This window comes from Ostrea edulis, chromosome 7, assembly GCF_947568905.1.
Source record: "Ostrea edulis chromosome 7, xbOstEdul1.1, whole genome shotgun sequence".
Lineage (NCBI taxonomy): Eukaryota > Metazoa > Mollusca > Bivalvia > Ostreida > Ostreidae > Ostrea > Ostrea edulis.
In genome coordinates, this window is record NC_079170.1 from 35637724 (window position 1) to 35655793 (window position 18070).

General features: G+C 33.5%; 1 long non-coding RNA gene across 1 annotated transcript; it reads left to right on the top strand.

Annotated features, from left to right (window-relative positions):
* Positions 1–7807: 7807 nt before the first annotated feature.
* On the top strand, positions 7808–17722 carry LOC125677028 (uncharacterized). The gene is made up of 3 exons (XR_007370900.2): positions 7808–9642; positions 13770–13950; positions 14983–17722. It is a non-coding gene; the product is annotated as an uncharacterized LOC125677028 (long non-coding RNA).
* The last annotated feature ends 348 nt before the right edge of the window (positions 17723–18070 follow it).

Sequence of the window (18070 nt, forward strand, 5' to 3'; positions counted from 1 at the left end):
GGAGGAAAATCGATCATGGTAATTTATTTACATCCTATTTCTAGCTAATTTCAACATTTTAGCATTTGTTATGGCTGTTTTATTTTTTCTCACAGTTCTGCATTTACATTACGCAATCGTTGTTGAGAACAATTGTTAATTAGAACAATTATCTTTCACAAATATCTGTCTTACATCTGCTTACGCGCCGATCCAGTATAGTTCACAACTTTCGCCAGAACTCAAACACTTCTGTTAATTTCAAATACCCGGACTAGCTGATCCACATCTAATTATATTGTGCAGAAAAACCTCCCAACTGGCATGGAACATACGAGTTATACACAGAACATTGTATCATGCAGTCATTCTCGATAAAGATCTGCGCAAGCTAACTTTCAATTCCGCCTACATTTCCAACTCGTGTATTTTAAAAAGGTTTGGAATTTTGCTAATGATGTATTTTGATGCAAAGTAGAATCCACTACTAATTGATTATTAACTTTAATACCAGTGTTAGTTAATTTCTGTTAATTCCAACTCCTTTTGATTAGGGGTTGAAAATTATGTTCCTTGAATAACCATTTAATTTGGCAAACTTACTTATATTATTGTAGAATGCTTTTCGTTTACTGGGTACCATGCTATTTCAAATTCAAAACGCGAGTTTGCTTTATTTCAAGGTAACATTTCTATCATTAAACAGCGAATGTAAGAATACTGAAGTAATCAAAGACGGAGATTAAAAGACAAAATTTCGAATACCCTGTTTTGACATAAATATACATATAGTGTTTGATATCGTTGTAATCGTCTCAGTTAGATGAAAATCAATATACATATCAAAGAAGAAAAAAAGGGAAAAAAGATTGCTTTAAAAAAACCTTCATTACGTGTATTTAGCCTGCGGCGCATTTTCACACCTCCTGATAGCCAGAGCTTTTCTCAGCTGTTTGTAGTACCGACAGTACTTTCTTCTGCACTTATGAGTAAATATCAGAACCCCCAATGCAAACCACAATAGACGTATTATAAATTCTTAGCATCAACATAAATTCTCAGTACCAACAGTAAAACTATCAGTGATTATCAGAACTTATCAGTACCAACAGCACGATAACAGCAATTATCAGCAAATATCAGCAACAAATGGCACTGTCAGTACATGTTCCGTCCATTAGTGTCTGTAACTCTAGAATGTAAAACTTATACGGTACCAATTTTGTTGCACCAGATGCGCATTTCTACGAATAATGTCTCTTTTCCCCTAAAATAGTTTTTACTAGTTTATCATTTCGGATTTCAATAGTTTCGGTTGAGCATCACTGAAGAGAAATTATTTGTCGAAATACTCATCTGGTGCATCAAAATTCTAACCGTATAACATTTACATAATGTCTCTAGAAGAAATCTTTTGAAGTTTATTGGCAAATTATTTCAACAGTCTCGATTGAAGTCAGCATTTCGCAAATTTTATGGTCGTTATAACGATCTAGTTCGTCAATACAACCTCGCATTGGGTCAAATGCTGTCTGACGTGTTTCATACCGATTGTTAAGCCGTTCTTGGCACACTGATTTTGACTGCGGATAACTCCGTTTACCTGATCAGGATATCGGGCTTACGGCGGGTGTGACCGGTCAACAGGGGATGCTTACTCCTCCTAGGCACCTGATCTCACCTCTGGTGTGTCCAGGGATCCGCGTTTGCCCAACTATCTACTTTGTATTGTTTAAAGGAGTTATGAGATTGATCACTGTTCGTTATCTTCACCTTTCATTGTAAGTGTATTTTTAAACAGTAAAATGCTTTCTCGAAGGCGGATTATGCATTTTTTCTGCTATAATTACTATCTTCATCACTCAATGAAAAAAAAAATAAAGACATGTATTGCCTATACGAGTATTTATATTTTATGTATTATTTGAAACATAAACTAGATTTGAGATCTAAGTTATCATATGGTTTAGCCATTTGTTACGCTAAATGAAACAGTCAATGCATACTATGACCTTGATGACACTCCATATTTGATAATGATTTTGCAGACAGGTGGTGATAAAAAACCGGAATGAAGCAGTTTGCAAGAAACATGTACATTTGTATTTCTTCCATGATGAAAGCAATGCCAATTGCATGTAAAACGCAAGTCTAAAAACTTAATTATCAAATTGATTGATTGCCGAACATTTTAACAACCAGGCAAGTTGTGACCTTAAAGTGAAGTGTAATCCTTATTTATTAATTCAGCAGTTTTATAGAAAGTTTGAATCAATAATTATCTCCCTCTTTCTAGTTAAATGACGAGATGTCCTGATATGTTCTTCCATGCAATTGTCTGACCGTTATTAGCTATGAGAGTCGTAAACTTACCATCCACATATCCCCCAACGTAGGTAATGGATCCTCTGTTTGTATTGTAGACCGCAAACTACATGTTTTGTTTTTGTTTTTTGTTTTTGTTTTAGGCTTGTGTAAATGCGATGTAAATACGTTTGTAGTTTTGTGTAGTTGTAGTGTTAGGTATATATGTATGTGTGTGTGTGTGTGTGTGTGTGTTTGTAAGCCCTGTCAATTGAACCAGTGAATAAGAAGGCACACGTGTAAATCAACACGGAGTCGGCCAAAGGAACACGGAAATGGTGGTGTTCAGTTGGATTTTTATAAAAATCAGCATAAAATCATTAAATAGGTCATCTACCATCAAAATCCTGAAGTGTTTACTTAACAGGATTTATGAGATGTGTGTAACAAGTGTGTAAAGATTTAGCACTCGTCCATCTTTTTTCCTTGCGAGCATGACTTACACACTTTCGAAGTGCGCATGCTCTGTTTTAAATGACGTCATTTGTGATATCATCATAATGGAGTTTTCCAGGGAAAGAAGTTGGCCCATCTGAGGTAAGTAAACACGGTTGAAAGAATTTTTTTGCATATTATCAATGGGTTTTTTATTACATAGACTGATTAAATGGTGTTTCATACCGACCGTGTTATGTACAAGCGACAGAGTACCCGAATTACTGAAAATTTCGATGATAATTTAAGTGATAAATCTGCATGAACTGTTTGGTTCTTTTTGAAATATAATCTTTGCAGTTAATGTACTCTGTATACTAAGAATTCATATTGATTTTGGATAGAATTTCACAAAAAGATTTGCGCCAGGTCCTTAGGAATCAACTCCCCTACCCCACCCCCCACACGGCACATTTTTTGGATGATTGGAACGTATACCCGGGTTACTGGAATCTGTGCAATACCCCCAAAAAAGTGCTATACCCAGAAAAAAGTACACTATACCCAATACTGCGATAATATACACAGGATATCCTCTTAGATGGGTTGAGAAATGGTTATCTGGAAAAAATGGTACACTGAATTGGTACCGTTACCGTTATACAGCCAATTCATAGAAAAATCCAATACATCCGGCGCTATTTGCCGGCGCCATTGCTTGTGACGTATTATAAGGTATACCACGCCCGATCAAATTAAAGACGATGATGTAGTTTAAATGTTGGTGGGTTTTTCTAAGTTCATAAATTCAAATATATGTATATTTTTTTTATTTTTAAATATAAGTTGATGCCCCATCACCTGTCATTTTGTCACCAAAATGAATTCAATGGATTTTTAATTTTTTTTTTTAATTAAATATCATGAATTTAACACCAGTATTTAATTATTTCAAACACTTTTTAATCTCAAAGGCAGGCATGAGTATGTAATTTAAGTGATTAAATAATTTTCTTGCAAGACAAATACACACAAATACACACACATACACACTAATATAAATAAGGAAGTTAGCCATAAGGAAAACATGAATTTGAAATTTATTTAAACATTCATAGTTTCCATATGTTCCCAGCCCTAGCCACGTGGAGGCCTCCTTTCTGTAGAGCCATAATTTCTTTTTTTTGAAATGAAAAATTTAAAGCCAAAGGACCAAAATCATGAAGAACACAACATACAAAAATTTAAAACACATAAAACATCTGTAAATTTACATTTATAATTTATTTTTTGCTTATGTTAAATAAAAAATATTGAAACCAAAGGAAACCAAACTATCAAAAATATAAGAGACAAAAATTTAAAACATCTTTAGTTTTACATTTACAAACAAGAATTTCATTGGCATGTCATTTTCTGCTCATGTTAGATAAAAATATCAAAACCAAAGGACCAAAACTATAAATACGAGAGACAAAAATTAAAAATACACGAAACATCTTTAGTTTGTTTTTTAAATGAAGCAATGAAATATTTTAGGACCTTGACCATAAAAAGAACAGATCAATAGATGAAAAGAGATAGGAATATAAACACTTAATACTATAAAAAATATTTCAATATTACATAATTATAATTTTTTTTTTAAAATAAAACAATCCGTTTCATATAAAAATCATTAAGATTATATATTTCATTACGATATCCTTGTTTGGGAAAAAGAGGATGCCAACAAAAACCATTACAACAAAACAAAAAAATAAATAGAGAATTTTAAAAGACCATATGAGATTCATAATTGAAAAAAAAAAACATTTGTAACATTATATTAGCATAAAAAAAGTTATGCAGCTAAAGGCCAGAACATATGAACATTAAAATTAACAAAATGCAAATGGAATGGGTGAGTAATAAGCCTGAAAGTAACCCTACTCAAAGTTCTAACCTACACAAGATCAAGCTGTATTCAGTGGACATACCCGTCTGGCGGGGTAGGAATAAGCCTGAAAGTAACCCTGCTCTAAGTTCTCAAAATTTACTACATTATAATTTTAAAAAATGAATATGTAGGTTAGAACTTAGAGTAGGGTTACTTTCAGGCTTATTCCTCCCCCGCCAGACGGGTGTGTCCAGTGAATACAGCTTGATCTTGTGTAGGTTAGGAAGAAATTCAGTTGTTTCATTAAATGTTTGTAATTCTATGATAATGTTATTGTACAAATATAGTATTTACATTTTTTTATCTAGTGCATTTTTATGGCTTTGGTCCTTTGACTTTAATACTTTCTTTTTTACAAACAGAAAAATTGTATTATGTTAATGAAATACCATAGATTTTTTGTGTAATTTACATTGTTGTCCACTACATTCTTTATGGTTTTGGTTATTACGCTTCACTAATTTTATTTCACACAGTAGAAAAACAAATTATCAACAACTGAAATTGGTTAATGTTAGTATCACAAAATTTATTTATTTTTGATATAATTTTTTTGTATGTTCTACTCTTCATGGTGTTGGTCCTTTGGCTATAAATTTTTCATTTCAAAAACAGAAATTATGGCTCTACAGAAAGGAGGCCTTCGCGTGGCTAGAGCTGGAAACATATGGAAACTATGAATGATTCAAAAATTCATATTTTTCTTATGGCTAATGTCCTGATTTGTATAAATATGATGGTGGTTACAAAGTGGTAAATTGTTTGCTTATTAAAAAAACCATTTTATTATAGAGCAATGCATTGAAATCACTGACTTATTTATGTATCATTATTTCTTTTTTTCCCCCTTATTAATATACATTTGACTATATTCCATATAGCACAAAGAAATTTATATTTCTCATCAAATCATACATATTTCATGTATACAAATAGCAAAATACCAAATGCCTGAGGTGTCATTGGAGGTTTATATAGGGTTTCAATAAACAGGGTCTTCTGTCAGTAGTTGTGTATACACAAAGGGGTGTTAAACAGGCTACAGTAACAGGATATGGGGGTCATGTGTTGGTAGCTGTGTGATTATGATATAATTTTGTATATCATTCGTCCACGATCGATAATACAAGGGTTTTTTTCCCCTGTGCTTTCGACCGCACAATAACTCTTTAAGAAAGAAAGTATAACAATTAGGAATATGTAATAGTGTTTTGAGTTAACTCTTCCAATTTTTCAAAATTGTGATTGTCATCCAAATGTATTTCATAACGCTAAATATCATGTATGATCAATCCCTGGGCTAACCTCACTTCATATGAATAGATAATTCATATTTATATCATACTACATGTATCACAAATACGCGGACTAATAAGCATTACTTTGGGAGTGTAAAGCGTATTTACATTCGCTAATGAGTAATTATACGCATGATTTTCAACTTAAATGCGTATTTGGTAAAATTTAATGAGTATTTACGCTGATACGCACCTTATCTGAGCTCTGCGATTTACCAATTTGAAAAACACACAATAGAACTTATCATTTTTCAACTCATTCATGCTATCGAACTTCATCAAAAAATCTGTTGTTATGCGTACCTTTTATATATCACTGATAATGAAATATAAAATACCTGCTCTGGCTTGTAACGTACGTTTCATTTCTGTACATAACGGTATTCCTTACTACAGTAGTTGGCCATAAGTAAGTTCACAAAGAGAATTTTCTCTATATATTTAATGCAAATCTATCTTTTTTTCAAAATCTTCTCTTACACCCCCCCCCCCCCCCCAAAATTACACATACTTATATAAATAGTATATACTCTCAAATTAAGATTCGTGTTAAAATCGTCATATCTTTACAATATATGATCATATATTTATTCTTAAATTATTATATGCTACTGTGAATACTTCTGAGATCAGTGCTTTTTATTTCATCAAAATTGATGAAGAAATGCGGTCAGAAAAATTGTTTAAAAGTATATGGTTTTGTATTAAATATATAGTGAACATTTTCTTTGGGAACTTACTTATGACCTAGTACTGTATACTATGTTTACATATCAATGGATAAATATATGTTAATTTCCAATTATGGCAACCATTTCTTTTAAAAATTCTCATTGAATTTCTAAATGGAATAGGTATGTACTAATAAAACAATTAAAAAAGAGAAAACAAATACTACGTTAAAGGAGCCTGCATGTGCATATTTTTTTTATACTTGCATACTGTACTTACTAAACTATAATTATACTGATTTGATTGCAGTTTTATATGTATTCAAGCAACAATATCATTTTCAGCTGTTTCTGAAACAGTTGGGTTAACTTATCTAATATATCAGGTTGTTAATTTAAATCCTGTCTACAATTAGTATTTCATGTATAAATGTAATTATAGATGTGTGCAGTGCAGAAGTGTTAACTTTGCCAGTATCAGTACTTCCGAATGATTGTTATTTATTTTCATTGTTATAATTAATTGCTTGTTTAACCTGTGGTGCATCCCCCCCCTCCGGTAAATAAGCAATATACATAGCTTATAGTGTAAACAATTTGTAAGGAAGAAATTTTGTCTTGCAAAAAAATTATTTAATCACTTAAATTACATACTCATGCCTGCTTTTGAGATTAAAAAGTGTTAAGTGTTTGAAATAATTAAATACTGGTGTTAAATTCATGATATTTAATAAAAAAAAAAAAAAGTAATTAAAAATCCATTGAATTCATTTTGGTGACAAAATGACAGGTGATGGGGCATCAACTTATATTTAAAAATAAAAAAAATATACATATATTTGAATTTATGAACTTAGAAAAACCCACCAACATTTAAACTACATCATCGTCTTTAATTTGATCGGGCGTGGTATACCTTATAATACGTCACAAGCAATGGCGCCGGCAAATAGCGCCGGATGTATTGGATTTTTCTATGAATTGGCTGTATAACGGTAACGGTACCAATTCAGTGTACCATTTTTTCCAGATAACCATTTTTCAACCCATCTAAGAGGATATCCTGTGTATATTATCGCAGTATTGGGTATAGTGTACTTTTTTCTGGGTATAGCACTTTTTTGGGGGTATTGCACAGATTCCAGGCACCGCGTATACCCCTTTACATCTGTCTCCCTACTTTGAAGTTTTTTCCAACGCTATGACATAAATAATAAATAGATAAATAAATAAAAATGCAAAAATAAAAAAGAAAGATGTATATGTATTCGGATTGGCATGTTCCACTTTGTCCGGGTTGAAATCCCTGAGGATGCAAATGTACATTACGCCGCACTGCTTGCAGTACGTACATGGTACAGGCGTACCGCATAGGTATGTAACTACTAAGACTATAAACCAAAGAGAATATGATATGTAGAACTATTACTCTGAATGCGTTTTACTTGTTTACAATGTAGCCTGTCGGGCTGTGGTGTCACACGCGTGGTTTACACGTGCACTTTAGGTGGCAGTGGAGGAAATTCGAACGATGTATGGATTATTGTCTCCTGGTAACTTTGGCAGTTACCTTTTGCTTTCAATCTACTTTTTAAGAATAATTCAACCCTCGCTAATCATTTCCAAGCTGCATTTCGATCTTTGAAGAATGATCTTCAGCTACAATACAAAATTAAGGGATGATGTTGTGTACTGAGTTTTTCTTGATTGTTTACATCTGTGATTGTTTATGTGATGTATAAACTGATCAAGCTGTACAGTGTCATGACATATAGTGGCATAGCTTCCATTTATATGCTTGCGCATCATTTTGTCAGAAGAAGAAATTTCTAAAATTAAGATTTTTAACATGTATATGATTATATGTGTTTGTTTGAATTTAGTATAATACCTGTAGAGAATATTTCAGTAATATGAAGTGCGACACATTTAGACGCATGCATGTGGTGTTTAAAGGTCTCATCTGAAAGACCAGCAACTTTCTCTTTTGAATGCTAAATATGACGATGGAGCATTCACCTCACTACCTACATTTACACCCTAAATAAAGTACATTAGCATGGCTCGAAACCATGATTTCTTCATTATGAAGCAAATGCTCTGTTACCACTGAGCTACCAATTTTTTAACATGAATTCATAGCTAAAAATTTAAAAAATTTATAACTAATTTTTTGGTTAATTCCATAAATATTATTCCTCTCTCTAGACACAATTCTGGGTAACCCCCTGCCTTTGGGGATATAAGCACATCATTTCTTTCAGAATGGGACAATGTCAGGAGAGCTTTTGTTATTTGTTATACTCTTAGTGTTGATGGTATCTATGAAGAACAGGATAATGTTTTTAGATTATTATTTCTGATATCATATTTGTAAATTGTTTATGAGGGGTTGTTAAAGTTTGTGGACAAAAGGACACACTTATTAAAAATTCAAAGTTATGATAAGTAAAAAATATAGGAGATGTGTAACAAGATTGTAGATTTGAACATTTTAATTTTAATTAATTTTTATAAGTATTGATTTCAGATACATGTATGACATTGCATGCTTGATCGGGGAGGGGGGCTACAGTTAGATAATATTCTGGTCAGCACATTCGATAAACTACAGTTGTACATGGAACTCATTAAATCACTTCTTTTTCTTTCAGTGGTCTTCAACTTTTAATCTCCAAGAAGGAAATGTAATTAAAAGATGAATAAAGTATCCCTAAGAATACCAGAAGAAAGGCTGTGTTGAGAAAAACAGCCCTTCCTCAGTACCTCAGAACTAGATGATAGCCCTTGTTAATTTATGCTGAATATGACACAGTATAGAAGATCTGATCATGAAGAAGTTACACCATCGATACACTTGCCAACTGCCAAAACTACTTTCTGATAGTATGACGAGATTAGAAGATATCATGGTGTAGTCATGACACAAACTGCAAATCAAAGATTCAATGTCTTCCCCAGAGGATGAACAGAGTGCTTCACATGGATAACATTTCCTTTTCGAGTTTTGAAATTAGTAAGTATACAAAATATTTTAGGCCACATAGTCATAAAATTATTTTTTAGATTTCCATCCTTGCTTGGAAAAAAATGGGGCAGGTGGTGTATTTTTTATTTTTCAGAATATATATTTCCCGTTCATTATACTCGCATGTTGCTGTAGAGTGTAGATTACTTCATATTTTTTTTACATTGTTTTCTTTGGACAGAAAATTTTCATACAGCAATATTATAATTGTTTTTAAGTGATTTTGAAGTACATTTTCATGTAACACTGAAGTTGAACATTCTTTTGCGCTTTTTTGAATAATAGTAATTTTTAGCTCACCTGAGCTGAAAGTTTAAATGAGCTTTTCCAATCCCCTGTTGTCCGTCTGTCTGTAAACTTTCACATTTCTGACTTCTTCTCAAGAACCACTGGGCCAATTTCAACCAAACTTGACAAAAAGCATCCTTTGTGAAGGGCTTTCAAGTTTGTACAAATAAAGGGCCACACCCCCTTTCAAAGGGAAGATATAATTACAAAATTGCAAAAATAGGGTTGGGTCATTTAAAAATTTTCTCCTAAAGAACCACTGGGCCAGAAGAGCTGAAATTTACATGAAAGCTTCCTGACATAGTGTAGATTGAAGTTTGTTCAAATCATGACCCCCATAGGTAGGATGGGGCCACAATAGGGGATTAAATATTTTACATACAAATATAAAGGGAAAATCTTTAAAAATCATCTTCTCAAGAAACACTGGGCTAGGAAAGTACAAATTTACATAAAAACTTCCTGACATAGTGCAGATTCAGGTTTGTTAAAATCATGACCCCCTGGGGTAGAATGGGGCCATAAAAATCTTCTTCTCAAGAACCATTAGGCCAGAGCAGTTTACATAATTTACATGAAAGCTTCCTGACATACAGCTCTGTAGTGCAGATTCAAGTTTGTAAAAATAAAATTTCGAAAAGGTGTCGCTGTGTTTGGTGTAATTTTTGTTCGTTCTGCACAAACTTGCTCACTCAGCTTGACACAGCCTAGGTGTTCATATGTAAATTTTTTATTTTTCGTAACTTAAAATGTCGTGTAGCAATGGTGGCCAGATCAAATTTTCCTTCCAATGTTATAATAGGACTAGACATGGGTATCATTTTGCATACAATTTAAAGTATGTTTTTGCATATACACATTTTTCTAATGCCTGTACACATTGAATTATTAAACACCAGGCATGTCCTCCTATCCCCTTTACAAGCTATGTTTGTGTGGGGTTTTTTGGAGTTAGATTTTAGGTAGGAGAAATCATGGCCCCGTGAGTAGGTTGGGCCACAATACTTAAATAGGGATCAAAGTTTTAGAAGCGAATATGTAGAACAAATCTTTAAATATGGGCCAAGGTGAATCAGGTGAGCGATGTGGCCCATGGGCCTCTTGTTTGAATATGCAGTTTATGCAGGATCAGGATATGCCATTGCCGTATCCGCTAATTAATGAGTCATAATTACCATCATTGTACCACAAAGCAACAGTCACTGTACTGTAGTTCTTTTGCTTAACATTATTCAATTCAGTTTGCCATCATCTTCTTCTAGTCTAAGACACGCACACTCAATAATAAAAGTTCCAAACACAGAATTGGGAAATGGCATGGTATCGCATACTTTCACATTCAATAGCATCTCTATTAATCAATTTTAACAAGGCATACATGTGCAGTCACTTGACCAAATGCATATCACACTGCAACAGTCCTTCACAACTACCACATCTTTGGGTACCCTTATAATAGAAACATGTCAAATATAACCACAACATGCCAAAATGTTAGGGTCAGTCATTGAAATGCTCTAAATGTTTGATATACAAGCCAAATATTTGTTCTCAACTTCTTTTTTAAAAAAAAAAAGGTAGAATAAAAAAACAATGGGGTGGATAATTTTGAGAGGGGTGGGCGTGGATCTGTAAATATGAAATTCTATGTGGCCTTAAGTACAGTAAATATGAAAGCAGATCTTAGTATTTAACAATTTTGTTGATCCATAATTTATTTACAGATTTTATATGATCTTATTTTGTATAATTAAAATCTTAGATGATATATGTAGAATAATTATATCATTTAGCAAAATGTAATGATTTGTAAACTATAGATACATATACATGTAGTAAATTTGTGTAACAATTAATCCATTCAACCCAAAAATGAATTTGCATATTTTAATTGATTTTTAGCTCACCTGAACCAAAGTTTCAAGTGAGCTTTTCTGATCACATTTTGTCTGTCGTCTGTCCGTCTGTCTGTCTGTCCGTCTGTAAACTTTTCACATTTTCGACTTCTTCTCCAGAACCACTGGGCCAATTTCAATCAAACTTGGCCAAAAGCATCCTTGGGTGAAGGGCTTTCAAGTTTGTTCAAATGAAGGGCCATGTCCCTTTCAAAGGGGAGATAATCACAAAAATAGTGTGGGGTCATTTAAAAATCTTCTTCTCAAGAACCACTGGGCCAGAAGAGCTGAAATTTACCTGAAAGCTTCCTGACATATTGCAGATTCAAGTTTGTTCAAATCATGGCCCCCGGGGGTAGGATGGGGCCACAAGGGGGGATCAAAGTTTTACATACATATATATAGGGAAAAACTTTAAAAATCTTCTTCTCAAGAACCACTAAGCCAGAAAAGCTGAGGCCAAAAATAAAAATTGATTTGTTTGATGTACTCCGACCGACCAATCAAATTTGCTCCTACCCGACCATTTTTTCCAGCAATTTAAAACTTTTTTGAGGGGGGGGGGGGGGGGGGGGGGGGGGTCCCTTGAAAAATAGAAAATTCTCCTTATTCTAAAAGAAAATATTACAAATTTTCATGACGTTAAAAAAAACCCACAAAAAAACCCCCTACCTACCGACCCACCTTGAAAAATGTGAGTCGGAGTACATCAAACAAAAATATTTTTAATGATGGCCTGAGATTTACATGGAAGTTTCCTGACATAATGCAGATTCAAGTTTGTTCAAATCATGGGCCCCGGGGGTTGGATGGGGCCACAATAGGGGATCAAAGTTTTACATACAAATATATATGAAAAATCTTTAAACATCTTCTTCTCAAGAACCACTGAGCCAGAAAAACTGATTTTTACATGAAAACTTTCTGACATAGTGCAGATTCAAGTTTGTTCAAATCATGGCCCCCGGGGGTAGGATGGGGCCACAATTGGGGGGGGGGACCCCATCAGTAAGCACGCCCCCTACTTCCGGTGTAATGGCAGTAACTGCAAAAATGAAGGCCATTGTGTACAATACTTCATTATCATTTAATGTTGTTCACGTTCTTTTGACCCAGGGATCGAATATTTTCCTACAATTTACAGTGGATCAAAGAGAATTGTTTTATAGTTTTTTTCTTCTTTATGCATATATGACCCAGTATGTCTCTGCAGAGGACAGATCTACATCTGGCATTTTCTAATGACTTAATGTTCACTATTTTTAGCGATCAATTAAGTTTTTTAAAATTAGTTTTTCAATCAAAATTAGCATAAATATAAATCTATAGCTAACCAGGGGTATGATGCATGTGACCCAAATTTGTCATTATGCAGGGGCCTATATCTATTCTACGAAGTATATTTGATGCACATTAAAGTTTGAAAATTTTAATTCAAAATATGCATTAAAACCGCTGTTTGAACAAGGCATAAGTATCATTTTAAAGTTACATATGTACGTAAGTATCTTTGCTAGATATGATGTTCAAAAAGATTAATCAGTTTTTTTAATTACTGATTAGATCACCTGAGTGGGTATAAGGATTGATAAACTAAGATTTTGAATTTTTAAAAAAGCTAACAGACAGATGAAAGAGCTTGATAAATACCATAATACAGTCCATCATAACATGGGTGCATGAAAATCATGCAGGTTCTAGAGCAGATATTAATATATTAGGTAGAACATTGATGATACGTCTGGTATATGTAAGTTGTAACACCCTCTTCATTAATACTGTGCATTTTGACAAAATAGTATATGAAGTCCAGTGGTTCCATTGAATTTGAACATATGTTGAATAAATATATAGTTAGTAGTGGTAGGGAACAGGTATTGCTTGAATGTGTCTACTAGATTTCTTGTTAAATAACCTTCACTTTAATTTCAGTCAAACATAATTTTGCATCAAAGAGAAAAAGTGGCTTTGACATAACCTAGAAAATACAATATTCATTAAAAAGAGCATGGCACCAGGATAGCTAGATGCCCATATTCCCAGCAAAATGAGCCAGTCCTAAAGAGAGTCCACTAGAGATGAAATAAAACTCATTAAAATGTATTGAGAAAAGGTATATATATACAAGTTTTGATTTGCACCTTAAGAGTATATTGATAATTTGTATTTTGACAGCCTCCAACTGAAATACAATGAAAATATTGCTGCAGTACTGTAATTATGTCTCCCCTCTTTCAGGGGAGATATATTGTTTTTGTACTTTCTGTCCGTCTGCCACAAAATCTTGTGAACACTTCTCCTATATGGCTTATCGGATAGACTTGAAACTTTGTACAATGCTTCATTGCCATTTGTAGATGTGTATATTGGTGGGACGGAAGGATCCAATTATTTTCCTAAAAGTTAATAGTAGATCTAAGAGGGGTGGAGGATGTAAAATACCTTGTCAACACTTCTCCTCCTATATGGCTTAATGGATATATTTGAAACTTTGTACAATGCTTCATTGCCATTTGTAGATGTGCATATTGTCGGGACAGGAGGGTCCAATTATTTTTCTAAAAGTTAATAGTAGATCTGAGAGGTGTGGAGAATGTTAAAATAGCTCGTGAATACTTCTCCTATACGGCTTATCCGATAGACTTGAAATTTTGTAGAATACTTCAATGCCATTTGCGATGTGCATATTGCAGGGACAGATCAAAGATCCAAATGTTGTCCCTAATATAGTGGATTGTAGGGGTGGAGGGTGTAAAATAGTTTGTGAACCCTTCTCCTATGTGGCTTAATTATTGGAGTTCATAATGTCTATGTTCCTGCTCATGCTTTATCTTCCATACCATGCAGTACATTAAGGGGTTGGAGGTTTCATTTGGAGCACTTCCAATTTGGGGAGCTGGGGATACATGTGTTTTTCATAAAAACAATCTGAAGTTATGATATATTTGTCATAAAATGTTTATGATATCTGTATCACTTTGAATCTTTAAAAATGATAATTGATATGTGAATTAATATTTACAGCTGATCATTTGATAAACACTTACTTTGTAGAAATAGAAATTATGATTTTTATCTAATTGTACATTTCTTGCTACCTTTTACGAAGACCTTTTACTAATCACTTCTCTAAATATTTTTGCAGATTTGTCAGAATGTTATGCATCATGATCAACAGAAAAAAACTTCACAGGTAGACCAAAGCTGACATGGGATGAGATCCTAAAACGAGACCTAGAGTTTAGAGGATTGGATAGGATCAATCCACTGGGTCGCCAAGTGTGGAAGTACAAACTTCAACCTCGACAGGACAGCCAGGCCTCACCCTTGCAAAAATATTAATTTGGCCTGGATAGTCAAAATGAGTGATGATGATGATATCAAGGTCTGACACTGTAAGCTCAGTAAGGGTAGATGCTGGCAATGGAGCTGTTAAGCAATACAACAAACAGGTTTAACATTGAACATGTTTATGTACTTTTTTAGCTCACCTGAGCCAAAGGCTCAAATGAGCTTTTCTGATCACATTTGCCTGTCGTCTGTCTCTCTGTAAACGTTTCACATTTTCATTTTCTTCTCCAGAGTGAACCACTGGGCCAGTTTCAATCAAACTTGGTATGCATCATCAATAGATAAAGGGTATGCAAAAATAGGGTGGGGTCATTTAAAAAACCTTTTCAAGAACCACTGGACCAGGAAAGTTGAATTCACATAAAAGGTTCCTGTTTTGTGCAAATCATGGTATCCGGGGGTAGGGTGAGGTCACAATCGAGGATCAAAGTTTTACATTCATATATAGTACAGATTCAAGTTTGTTAAAGGTCATGGCTCACAGGGGTAGAGTGGGGTCGCAATAGGGGATCTAAGTTTTATATGTGAAATATATACAAGGAAAATCTTTTAAAATCTTCTCCTAAAAAACTAGATGCAGAACTAAACCCAAAATTGTAGCTCTTTGAGAAGATATTGGGGCAAGTCAGAGCGCTAGAGCTTCAGATGAACCCCTTATTAAAAATCTTCAATTTACGGCACAGAAAAAAAGTGCATGGTTAAGTCCCTCTATCACTGCATTCCTGCATCGCTGTCTCATGAATTTAATATTAAATAATTCCTAACATATTTTCCCACTATACTTGTTTCCAAGCATACTTTCAAATATTCCTTAAACCCACATATAACCTAAAAACTCACAGCTTCAAGTGATTTTCTTTGTTGATGTAGCCATGTTAGGTATACGTAGCCAGTCAATTTGAACCCCAGTTCATTTCCATACTCGTACTCATTTTGAATCATAATGTCTGTGTGAACTAATATCCCCACAAATATTTTTAGTGAAATATTTTTGATGAAATCATCCCAGTTGGGTTAAATACTTATTATTCAAAAACTGTAGGTTTGAATATTGAACTAATCTCACAGCTTTCTTAAGTTTGGTCCCCATCCACTCTAGTCTGTTTTTACGCTTAACTATTGAAATGGAGTGTAAGGGATCAGACTAGGCTTTAATAGCATTATCAATTTTCAAAAGCTTTAGAAAAATTATACAATTTTAGGTCACTTGAGTAAACTCAGATGACATATTGCTATTGGTCTGCGTCCGTTGTAGTCCGTCGATGTTAACAAATGAATATTTTTAACTAAATTCTATAACTGAAAGGTGAAGATAACGAACAGCGATCAATCTACGATTCGAATAACAGAATTCTTTTCAAATTTAGTATGAAGCACACAAATTTACATTAAACCTTCCTGACATAGTGCATATTCAAGTTTGTTAAAATCATTTCCCAGGAGGTATGGTGTGGTAACAATAGGGGATCAAAGTTTTATATGCTGATATATTTAAAGGAAAAATCTTTAAAGATATCTCTTGAACTATTTAAGCTAGAGCTTTCATATCTTGTATATACAATTTTTATGGCAAAACAAATCTGACCTATTCAGTGTGTCCTGAACTACATTGTGTTTAAGGTAAAACTTATACGGTACCAATTTTGATGCACCAGATGCGCATTTCGACAAATAATGTCTCTTCAGTGGTTGGCGTGGGTTCGAATCCTGTTTGCACCGGTAAGTGAGAAAGTTTCCCAGTTTACTCTCGGAAGGTCAGTGGTCTCTTCCCAGGTACATTGTATCTGGGTTCTCTCTTCCACCAATAAAAACTGGGCACCACCCGATAACTGAAAAATTGTTGAGTGTGGCGGAAAACAGCTAAAACAATCAATCATATTATGTTCTTTGACCTTGTGACCCTGGACTCTGAGTTTGACCTACTTTTAAGAAAGTATAACTTATTAAGTATATCCAGGACTATTTTAGATAGGGCTTTCATGTATTGTATATAGATTACTTATGGCAAGGTCTTTCATATCATTCCAAGACCTATGCCTTCATACCTTGGTCTTATCCAGAACAGCAATATCATGCTTGTCATATCTTTGTGTTATATGATTTCATTTTAGTAATGTTGTGTTCTTTAGAGGTAGGTTTGGGTCACATTATTCATGAGAATAAAGATTGATAAAATAGCATTTAAAAATCAAAACAGCAGGGCCAAGGTGACTCAGGTGAGCGATGTGGCCCCTGGGCCTCTTGTTGATTTTGATATTTGTACAGATATCGTTTGTATGAGAAATGGAACTCTTTTTTCTTCTTTTACAAATACATGTATTATCATATGGATCCATCTGTGTTGATTATTTAATCAAAGGACTACATTCAATGTATTAAATGCAAATTTATTGATATGTCTGTGGTTGAATTACTCATGTATGTATACATTTTTTTGGCACATGCAATTACATATATAATGTATATATATATATATGCTAATTGTACATATAACATCTCCTGTAATATAATAAAATATATGACTGAAAATAAAAGACCTGCTGTTTTCATTGCTACCATGGAACATTAAAAGATTAGAATAATTCAAATATATTAATGAATTCTGTAATATATGAATTTGATATTTGTATACAATTGCCTCACTGGTGTTCAATGTGAACTTTGGTTTATCATTTCAGTTTGCTCTTTATATCAAATCAAAATTTAAGACAAATAAGGAATTATTTCCGAAATTGGTTAATATGGTACATTGTAGTAAAATAATCAAGAGTTTATTCATATGAGATAGCTAAATTCCACATGGATAACCAGTGACTGATTCTTAATTGTCAACATTTTCACCAAACAGTTTAGAAATTACCCCGGTACATACTATTGGGGGA